The sequence below is a fragment of the Sorex fumeus genome, unplaced genomic scaffold (genome assembly GCF_029834395.1).
Source record: "Sorex fumeus unplaced genomic scaffold, SorFum_2.1 ptg000086l, whole genome shotgun sequence".
Lineage (NCBI taxonomy): Eukaryota > Metazoa > Chordata > Mammalia > Eulipotyphla > Soricidae > Sorex > Sorex fumeus.
The window spans coordinates 20401269-20411927 of record NW_026606143.1 but is presented as its reverse complement, the minus strand read 5'-3'; positions in this window follow the sequence as shown (position 1 = coordinate 20411927).

Genomic DNA, 10659 nt, shown 5'->3' with positions numbered 1-10659 from the left:
AACATCCATAAGATACACTGTAGATGCATTAAACTAGAGGTTTCATTAAACAATTCTAAAGAGCTGTCTTCTCTAGAATTTAGGTAATTCATGTTTATAAAGGATAATAGAAATATTACAGGAGAAATCCAATTAATCCCCCAAATAATACTAATATTAACTGCCAAGTCTTCTAAGTGTTGCCAAGTTTTCTACAACCACACAGCAACTGGTAAAGCAATTATTAGAACTAAGCCTCACTGAATCCCAAAACCCATGCTTCCCCTAGGAAACCCTATTGCCTTTCTCTGAGAGGGTAACTTCCTCCCTGAAATCTCTGAATAACCACACACCGACCTTAGTGATCTTTTTGTTCTTTAGGACACTGAATATCTTGTTCTATGTTTATTGATGATTGACATCTGTTCTCTGGAGAAATGTCTACTCAGAACTCCTCACTACCTTGCCCAAAAGGGAAAAGGAGATCCCCAGAGAAGCCACAGGTTTTACATTTTATGTCATGGATCCATTGATGCACTAAGCAAACTCCCCTGCTTCAGGCCTTCTGTAAAATCCTGGGGACATCAAGATGGTTTCAGATAGAACGAAACTGCCAGGATGGTAGAAAGAGCAGGCAGAGGAAAGAAGACACTCAGGGCTCCCAAGATAATAGGGAGAAACCATCCAACTGCATTGAGCATTTAGAGAAATCATCCAGAAAAGAGAAGCTGAAGTTGAAACTTGAATACTGGGGAGGGCAACGATGAATAAAAGGGGAGCAGGCTACATAATTAATACATACATCACTAATTACATCACTAATCATAGTCAAAGCATCAGCTCATACCACAGAAACTGGCACACATCAAAATGAACGAGGGCAGCCAGTGCTGGTGTGGACCAGTATGGCAACAATAGTTGGAAATGATCACTATGGACAAGAACTAAGTGCTGAACAAGTAAAGGGGTATACATGATAATTTTTTAAGTAACTGTATTGCAAACTGTAGTGCCCAAGAGGAAGGAGAGAGAGAGAGAGAGAGAGAGAGAGAGAGAGAGAGAGAGAGAAGAAAAGTGCCTACCATAAATAGATGCAGGTGGGGATAGTAGGAAGGAAATTAGGGACATTGGTGTTGGGAAATGTGTGCTGATGAAGGGAAAGGTGTTGTAGCATTGTATAACTGAAACCCAATAATGAGCAACTTTGTAACTGTATGACTCAATTTGTAACATGGTTATTAAGTTATTAACCACTGTCCTCCCTTTGTTCATCGATTTGCTTAATCGAGTGGGCCCAGTAACATCTCCATTTTGAGATTTGTTGTTACTGTGTTAGATACTCTCGGGTAGCTTGCCAGGCTCTCTGAGAGGGGCGGAGGAATCGAACCTGGCTCGGCAAGGCTGGCTGCGCGCAAGGCAAACGCCCTACCACTGTACTATCGCTCCATTAATTTATATATATAACGTATGTATCTGTATACATATATATATATATATGTTTTTTCAGGCACCCAGGCAGAGGAACCACATGTGCCAAAGCATGAAGACCTGAGAGCACCTATTACAAGCACCTCCCACCCAGAAATGTGCAGTGGTGTTCCCACAGGATAGAATGCCGGCGTTCTGCCTTGAACTCAGTGCTCCTGAGACTTAGAGCAAATCATGAGGAACACAGAGTGTATTTGTGGGCAAGCAAATACTAGTGAAGAGTCAAATGCAGGTCCTGATGTGCCTCCTCCAGCAAGCCCAGCTCAAATTTCTTGCTTGTGGCTGAGCATTGCTGGATGTGAGCCCAAAACTGTGAAATGAATATTTAATACCTAAAGTTCATTGATTTCCTTGAGCGGGCCCAGTAACATCTCCACTTTTGAGGCTTGTTGTTACTGTGTTTGGCATATTGAATATGTCACAGGTAGCTTCCCAGGCTTTGCCGTGGGGGCGAGATACTCTCAGGAGCTTGCCGGGTTCTCCAAGAGGGGTGGAGGAACTGAACCCGGCTCGTCCGGGCTGGCTGTGTGCAAAGCAAATGCCCTACTGCTGTGCTAGCAGCACCCCAGCCCCAATGCCTAAAGTATCACATGATTTTGTTTGCTTTCCCCAACCCCCGCCCCCCCAAATCTCAGAACTCCCTTGCCGAACAAAACAAAGGAAAACAACTTCTATAACACCAATCACAATATAAATGGAGTGCGAGAAAGATAGTACAGTGGATAGGGTGCTTACCTTGCACATGGCCAAATCCGAGTTGAATCCCCAGTATCCTATATAGTTGCCCAAGCTCCACCAGGAAAGATTTCTGAGCAGAGCCAGAAATAAACCCTGAGGAATTCCAGGTATGTCCCAGAAACAGACTAAAAATACCACCAAATTTGTACATGAATCTTTTGGGCCAGAGAGATAGTACAATGTGTAGGCCACTTGCCTAGCATGCAGCTGATCTGGGCTCAGTTCCTGGCACCCCAAGTGGTCTCCTAAGCCCATCAGAGCACGGAGCTGGGTGCTCCTCCAAAAAAGAACAAAATACGAATCAAATACAAATATCTGGTTCTTGAAAACCTGAAATTCTTCTCCTCTAGTTTGGGTTCTAAAAAAATTCTTTGTTCCTAATCTTAATTTAAGCAGGGTTTTTTTTTTCTTTGCGTTTTGAATCACACCTAGCAATGTTCAGGTTTACTACTGGCTATGCACTCAGGAATTACTCCTGGTAGCACTCAGGGGACCATAAGGGATGCTGGGAATCAAACATGGATTGGTCACATGCAAGTCAAACACCCTACCTGCTGTACTATTCCTCCGGTCCCTGTATCTTACCTTACTATATTTATCTCCATTGTTGGTTTACATTTGCTTAAGAAGTGCATGACATTAAAACTTCTACTTTTCCATTTGTCTTGAAGTTTTATAGTATGGACTCTCATATCACATTGGGAAATAGCATTGACCATTACTATTTTTTACTAAAAATGGAAGGGCTACAGGGCCCAAAGGATATTATAGCAGGTAGGTTCTTGCCTTGCAAGTAGCTGACACAGGTTTGATCCCTGACACCCTGTATGGTCTGTCAGGATTGATCTATGAATGCAGAGTCAAAAGTAAGCCCTGAGCATTGCTAGGTATGACCCCTCAAAGTTAAAAAAAAGCATAGTTGTTAAATTACTGTGAGAAAGCAATATTATATAAAGGATTTACTTTATAGTCTAGCATCTGCATGCTTCTTTCTACTTTTTTTTTGTTTGGAGCACTCCTGGTGGTGCTCAACTGTTACTCCTGGCTCTGTGCTCAATGGTCAGTCCTAGTGATGCTCAGGGGACCATGTAGAGTCATCAATCAAACCCAGGCCTACTATATGTAAAACTCGTGCTTAGTCCATTGAGCTCTCTCTCTCACCCAACAATGTATTTTTCTATATTATTACAAAACCTTCACAAATTATTTTATTTTTGCTTGGGGGCCACACTTGGCAATGCTAAGGGATTACACCTGGGTCTGCACTCAGAAATCTCTCCCAGGGGTACTCAAGGGACCATAAGGGATAAAGAAAATCAAACCTGGGTCGGCCACATGCAAGGCAAGTGTCTCACCTTCTTGTACTATAGCTCCAACTCCACTAATGACATTTTAGCTTAGAAAATTATTCACTAATATTCTACACATTCTCTTCATTAATATTTAATAGATACATTAATTTCATTATTAGAAATTAAATCAAAACTAATACTTTATCTTTTATTTATCTTGATTAGGCAGGGTTATCCCTTTATTTTGGAGGTGTTGGGTCCCACTGAGCTGTGCCAAGGTGTACTCCTGGCTCTGTGCTCAGGGATCACTCCTGGCAGAGTTCAGGGGACATACATGTGCTGAAGATTAAACCAGCAACAGCCACTTGCAACTCAAGCACCTTAAACTCCATAGCATCTCTCCAGTCCTGAATGATATGTTTTGTGCAACTGGTATAAAAATTTTTTTCTTTACCTCACAAGATAGAATTAAAAAACCAAATTTACGTCAACCACATAAACACCACTAATTCTTAATCCTATAAACATCATTGTTTCCATGATGTCCTATAAGGGCTTTCTATTCTCATGTCACTGGGAGATTAAGTGGGTGTCCACAGATGATGTTATATATGGCCTAATAGACTGACCCTACCTGTCACTGTCCTGCTGGTAGTGTCGGTTATGCTGAGATTTGATCTAAAACTCTATTTGGTCACTTTTCCAAACAACATAGCCTGTACTTTGTTCCAAGTGGTGCCAGAGAACTTCTGAAGTGTCTTTGAACTTTAGCTGTATGCATAAAACCACCCCAGGTGGGCCTGCAAGAGCTCAATGGGCTGGATATAGGCTTCTCAGGCAGGAGGTCTGTGTTCAATCCCTGACACGACATGGTTTGCTGAGCACTGCCAGGTTGACCCCTAGGCACAGAGCTGAGAATAGCCACACTGCCATGTGGTAAAAAATAAAACATGGTGGGTATTGTCTGTGATATAGGTCAGTGTTCAACCATTTCCCTTATGTGTGGGAGACTATGGGTTTAATCCACAAGGCATTGCCAAAAACAAACACCCTCTGAAAAACCATAATTAAAAGTCACCCTAAAATCAATTGGTTTCAATGATTTACTCCATGATCCCCTTGTGTGGGCCAAATTAAACGGATTTCAGATGGACTTGATCATGCATTTATGGTCAGTTGCTAGATCAGTCAGGGGCTGCGTGGCCCCATCACATCCCATTCACATGCTTGTGGTGAACAGGGGCAATGTCCTTTGTTAGCCAACAGACTAGCCTGGACTTTGTCATATGGCAATTGAGTGCCAAAAGCAAAAAAAAAGGAGGGCAAACTCCACTGAACAATTGCTTTTCCAGCCACTCTTGACATGATGTTTTCTAAGGTCTAAATCAGATGAGAGGATGCACTTCCAAAGGACATGGATAGAGAGAAAGAAGTTTTGGGGGCCTTCTCATAATCTATAATATGCTGTGGATGCCATTTCAATTACTGGTACCAGTGCCTTATTCTAGTACCAACCATTCAGGTTTGCCACACAATTAGACTCTAGGCCAGTGTTTCACAATCCAGTGAGTTCCCAGCATATTCTCAGGGAAAGCCCTGAGATAAGGGGGACAACCAATGGGGAAAGAGGAAATGAAACAAAGTCATAAGTGGCCATGGTCAGAAGCACTACTCTAAGAAACCCCCAGGGAATGTGCAGAATTTTCCTGGTGCCAGTTAAGAAGCAAAGGAAGCTTGAGAGAGCAAGCATTACTTTTCTCCAGCCACCCACTCAGTTGCTTCTCGGTTCTGGGACGAGTGAGAAAAATGGCCCCCCTCAGATTTGTGTATCTGAGCTACCTCCACTACCTACCAACATTTTGAATTGCAGTTAATTTAAAATGAATCTTAATATATGTAAGGGAGGAGTCAAGAGATAGTGCAGGGCATTAAGGCTCTGAGTCTACTCGCTGCAGACTCTGCTTTGATCTGGGGACTGCATATGGTCCCCTAAGTCCCACCAGGAGTGATTCTTGAGCCCAGAGCCAGGAGTAAGCCTTGAGCACAGCTGGGTATGGTTAAAAATTAAACAATAATACATTTTTAAAATTTTAAGGATGCATTCGGAAAGATCAAAAAATAGCTCTACTTGCTAAGATTTATAGGATTAAAATATCAAGAGTTAAGATAGCCTGGGAAACTGCAGTTTTATCACAGACCAATCACACAGATCTTTGAATCTAGAGACAGAAATATCTTAAGAGATAAGGATCAAATGCTACAACTCTGTACATTCCATATGATCAGATCTTCTGACATGTAACCATCAACTCAGGTCATTGCCTCCAACCTGAAAACTGAGGTCAAATAAATGGATCACTTCATCATCTTTATACTTAAGGAAACAAAGCAAGGTAATAGACAAATATACATTGTCAACAGAATTATGAACTGAGACTGTCAAAATGGCATGAGGGTTGTAAACAGAGGGACTTTGGGACAGTAGTGTAGGGATGTGGTAGCAGCACGATGTGGCAGTACTGCTCACTTTAAACAATAATATTGAGGGACCAGAGAGATAATATAGCAGGTAGGGTACTTTCCTTGTACACAGCCAAACCTGATGTAACCCCTGGCACCTTATACGGTCCCCTGAGTCCCACCAGGAGTGATCCATGAGCACAGAGCCAGGAATAATCCTGGTGCACTACTAGGTGTGTCCCTAAACAAAACTAAAAGAACAATGACACTGATACTCTTGGAAATCATGATATCTCAATAAAAAACGCCTGGTCACAAAAGAAAATTGGATCATGGGTGAAATGATCCATGAGGCAAAGAAATCTGATAAATGTAGTTTCAAATTTACAGCCTTGATTGTACATGAAAGTAAATTTGAACAACACAATCTGTTCTTTTTTACTCCAAAATCCAATGTGAGGCACTATGGTTTATAATATAGGTACTGAAAATTTGTCATCTATTCCACTTTACCTATTTTCAGTACTCAATTATTGTCCAGAGTGATATCCAACTGTCATTGTCATAATGGCCTCTTCTCTATCCTAACTGCCCTCAATTCCCCTCCCCAACTGTAGCAAGCTTCCAACCATGGACCAATCTTTCTGGCCCTCATTTCTACTGTCCTTGGTTATTAGTCCCATACTACTGTTTTTTATGTCCCACAAATTAGTGCAATCATTCTACACATCTCATGATGATTCAATTAAAAAAATTAGGGGGCTGGAGCAATAGCACATCAGGTAGGGCCCGGGTTCGATTTCCAGCATCCCATATGGTCCCCTAAGCACCGCCAGGAGTGGTTCCTGAGTGCAGAGCCAGGAGTAACCCCTGTGCATCGGTGGGTGTGACCCAAAAAGCAAAAAAAAATTAAGTGAAAAAAATCAAAATTTGAGAAGGGAAAGCAGGATGAGACTAACCATTTGTTCTTCATATCATCTCTGTCGTCCATCCTGCAATCTCAAGGGCTTAAATAAAATGGATTTTGGTTTCCTTTGTGTGTATATTTAATTTATTCACAAAGCCACTTAGTTGTAATAGTGGATGGGACATTTGGGGGTTGCTTCCCTTGAAGCATACCCTGTGGTAAAGATCTGTGTGGAATGTTGAGTTATGAAAGAAAATTCAATTGAGAGAAACTGAATCTAGATGCTTGCTCAGACTTGGGTTTATCCCTTTGATAAGACTAAGTGTGTTATATTCTTTCATCAGAAGGTAATAACTTCCAGGGTCCTCTCTTTTTGATATTATTAGACATTAATAATAAATTTCTAGCTCCATTTAAGTTCCCGGTAGATTCAAAAGGTGAAATTTTAATTCTATCAATTTTCATTCATAAATGAAACAACTATATAGGAATATTTATGTAAAAAATTACATGATTTTATAAGGAAATATGATTTTAAATTAGGATAAATCCTAGATTACAGGTGAAACATCCATCATTACAGTTTCTTTTTTACAAAACTGTAAATGGCCTTTAACATGGAGTTAAAATAAGTATTCTTGTCACATTTGGTACAGGGTTACTATGACACAGAACCTATCAAACTCTTTACTAAACCATAGCTTAAAATTAGTTCTCTAAATAGGACCAGAAGATTGTCAAATTTACTTGCTCCTTTGTGGAAAAACTTTAGAGATGACTGAAATTGCCCACTTTCTCTCCCCAAATCTATAACACACCTAAAATTGTCTTCTCTTTATAAACTATTGAGACTGTGCTCTGGATAAAGAGTCACAGAAAGCCAAAACTTTTTAGAACTTTGCGTTGGCATTACTTGGTAACTTTAGAGAAGTTTATTCTTGTGTCAGCTCCCTGTGATTTGAGAAATTAAAGGCATGCTTTTACTTTTGTTCAATCTATGCTTTTATCATAAAAGCAGTATGCTTTTATCATAAAAGCTACCCGAGATTAGAATATATATAGACTAGACATTGTGATCCATTGTTGATAGACCAGTATCAATCTGTCAGGGGGCCTATAGCAAGGAGTGGTTTTCAAAGAGGCCATTTCAGTGCAAATCCTATGTGCTTCAATGGACTTCTGCAGCCTACGTGTCTAAGATACAATAAGAGGTTCATTTGTTTGGTGCAGATGCTCTTCCTCTTGGAAGGAATGTGGCTTACAAGGAAATAGGGCCAAGTCTCTTGTGTGCTGACATTTATCTATATAGGTCTTTGTGTTTCCCATCCCTGACATCCCAGGTCAGGACATCCTCCTCAAAGAATGTTTGTGATTCAAAGTTCCGCAATTTTGTACGTCCTCACTTGAGGCAAAATCATTAATAACTCTACTGTGGTAGCACTTTGCCAAGTTCTTGCCCAATTAAGTGGCTTTGTTTTTTAACCAATAATCTGCTAGGTCTCTCTGATAAAATTGATAGCTTACAAGGACTTGAATCTGCCTGGCTACAAACACATGCACATGTCTTCCCTATAACATGTTTCATGTACAGAACTTCAAATCCGCCTGAAAAACACAGCATCACAGAAATATTCATTGAATAAATAGCCTGTGTTCCTTAGCAACCAGTTCAGGAGCAAAAGGGAAAATATTCACGATAATATCTCAGTCTGATGCATTTTCGTCATGCTATTATTTATCTGCTACAAAAACTAAGCTCATTTATTCTGTAAGCTCCCTCCTTGATAAGGAATCTCACTTGCACTTTCTTCTAATCACAATTATCTGATTTTCATGTTGATAGTCTTCCAATTTGACCATCAGCTGCAGTATCTAACACAGCCAAAATGTATTCATCCATTTGATACATTTGAGTCAGGTACTTTGTGTTTGCAAGGACCGTTTGGAATATGAAGGAGAACTAAACCAATGCTGAAACTATTAAGGAAAAAATGACATATCATTCTTGTAAATAAATGTACATGTCTTAGGGTTATTGGTCAGTGGTAGAGAATGTGCTTCATATACATGAGTCCTGATCAAATGAAAAAGGGATCACACAGAAAATCAATGTATTCATTTCCCTTGTAGTAGAAAACCAGTTTTTAATAAGACAAATAATACTATGGTCAATATAACACAGGATAGAGTTAAGAAGCAAGGCTATCAAATTAAATGAAACTGGACCTAATTTCATGATGCATGGTTTGTCCTCAGGTAAATGATTTAACTTCTGTGAGTCCAGCTATCATACGTAATATATATTATTGTAATATATTTAAAAGAGTAAATAACATTTCTGAATAATTATTTTTAAACCAGGTTTCTTTAAACAATATCATAAGTTATTTTTTAAAAATTCATCCTCTCTACAAATATGTACGCAAATATGCATGAATATGTAAATATAAAAATTTATTCGCTTTAGAAATACTGATACCCATTCTGAAGTTAGCCAGAAAGAGAGGACAGATATGGAATTATCTCTCTCATATGGCTATAAAGAAATTTAGTAAGGGAGTAACAAAAGGCCAAAGGCAAAAGTACCTGAGAGCTGGTTTACAGAACTGAGCTTATGACCGCAGAGGGATAGGGCTCGCGGGGGCGGGGGGGGGGGGGGAGTGGGGGGCGGGGGGGAAGCTGCGGGGGGGGGGGGAGGCACTGAGTCAGTGGTGGGAGGAAGCAGACACTCTGGTGGGGGGTGTGGTGTTAGAACGATGAGTGCATGAAACCCTACCATTAACAGTATTGTGAATCACAGTGCTTCAACCGATTTTTTTTTTAATACTGCTATTTTGCTCTACCCATAGAGCACTTTCTGGGCAAGAAGCTTTTCCCCTGGCAGCTTCCCAGAGTTTCGCTGATGAAAACTCTCAGGAATTTCCACTTCGAGTAAGGCGCCCTCAGCTGAACCTTTTCAGCTAAGGTTGTAGCCCATTCCGTGGAGCCAGAGAACCTAAGCTAACTTGTTTCATTTCGTTTGGCTCTGTTTGAAAATTTCATTCCAGCACTCAAGCTTCCATAACTGTGGCTGAGGCATGTATATGGAAATCTCTTCTGCTTCCCTCATACAGGCTGTTGCCAAAACTCCCCAGAAAATTTGTTCACCAATATCATTTCATAGTCAGTCTCCTCAGTGAATTTGAGTAAAAGACAAGAAACCACCAAAAGGATTGGCAAAGTGCTAGAAAGTGACAGTGTTTTGTGCTGTGATGGGCCATATGTTCACTGTTCAACACTGCTGTTATGATGTGAAAGAAACCACGACAATCTATGCATCAATGGGCATGGCTGTCTCCAATAAAACTTTGTGTTATGAACACTGAAGTTACTATCAGAATTTTCATGTCTTAAAATACGGCTTTGGTTTTTTTTATACCCTTTTAAAAAACGGGAAATACATTCTTAGCTCCTGAGAGTTCATGACAAAGCTAATAAGATTTATTGTGGTGCACACTTGCAATATATACAAATATTTAAATTGCCTCTGATGCTAATACAATATTAAGATGTCAATTCTATATGAAAAAGGGGCTTCGTTTGGTCTGTGGGTCATAGTTTCTCAAACCCTGTGCTAAAAGTATGGGTAGCGCAGTGAAGCAGTTAAGCACCCAAAAAACTGTCCTTATAGTGGATGAATTTACAGAATTTGAAATCATAGCACTCTGGAATTTGTAATCTTTTTTATTTTTGATGTTTTTGACCAAACATTTCAGACATCACTCCTGGAGAGGCTCAGAGGATAATATGTGGTGA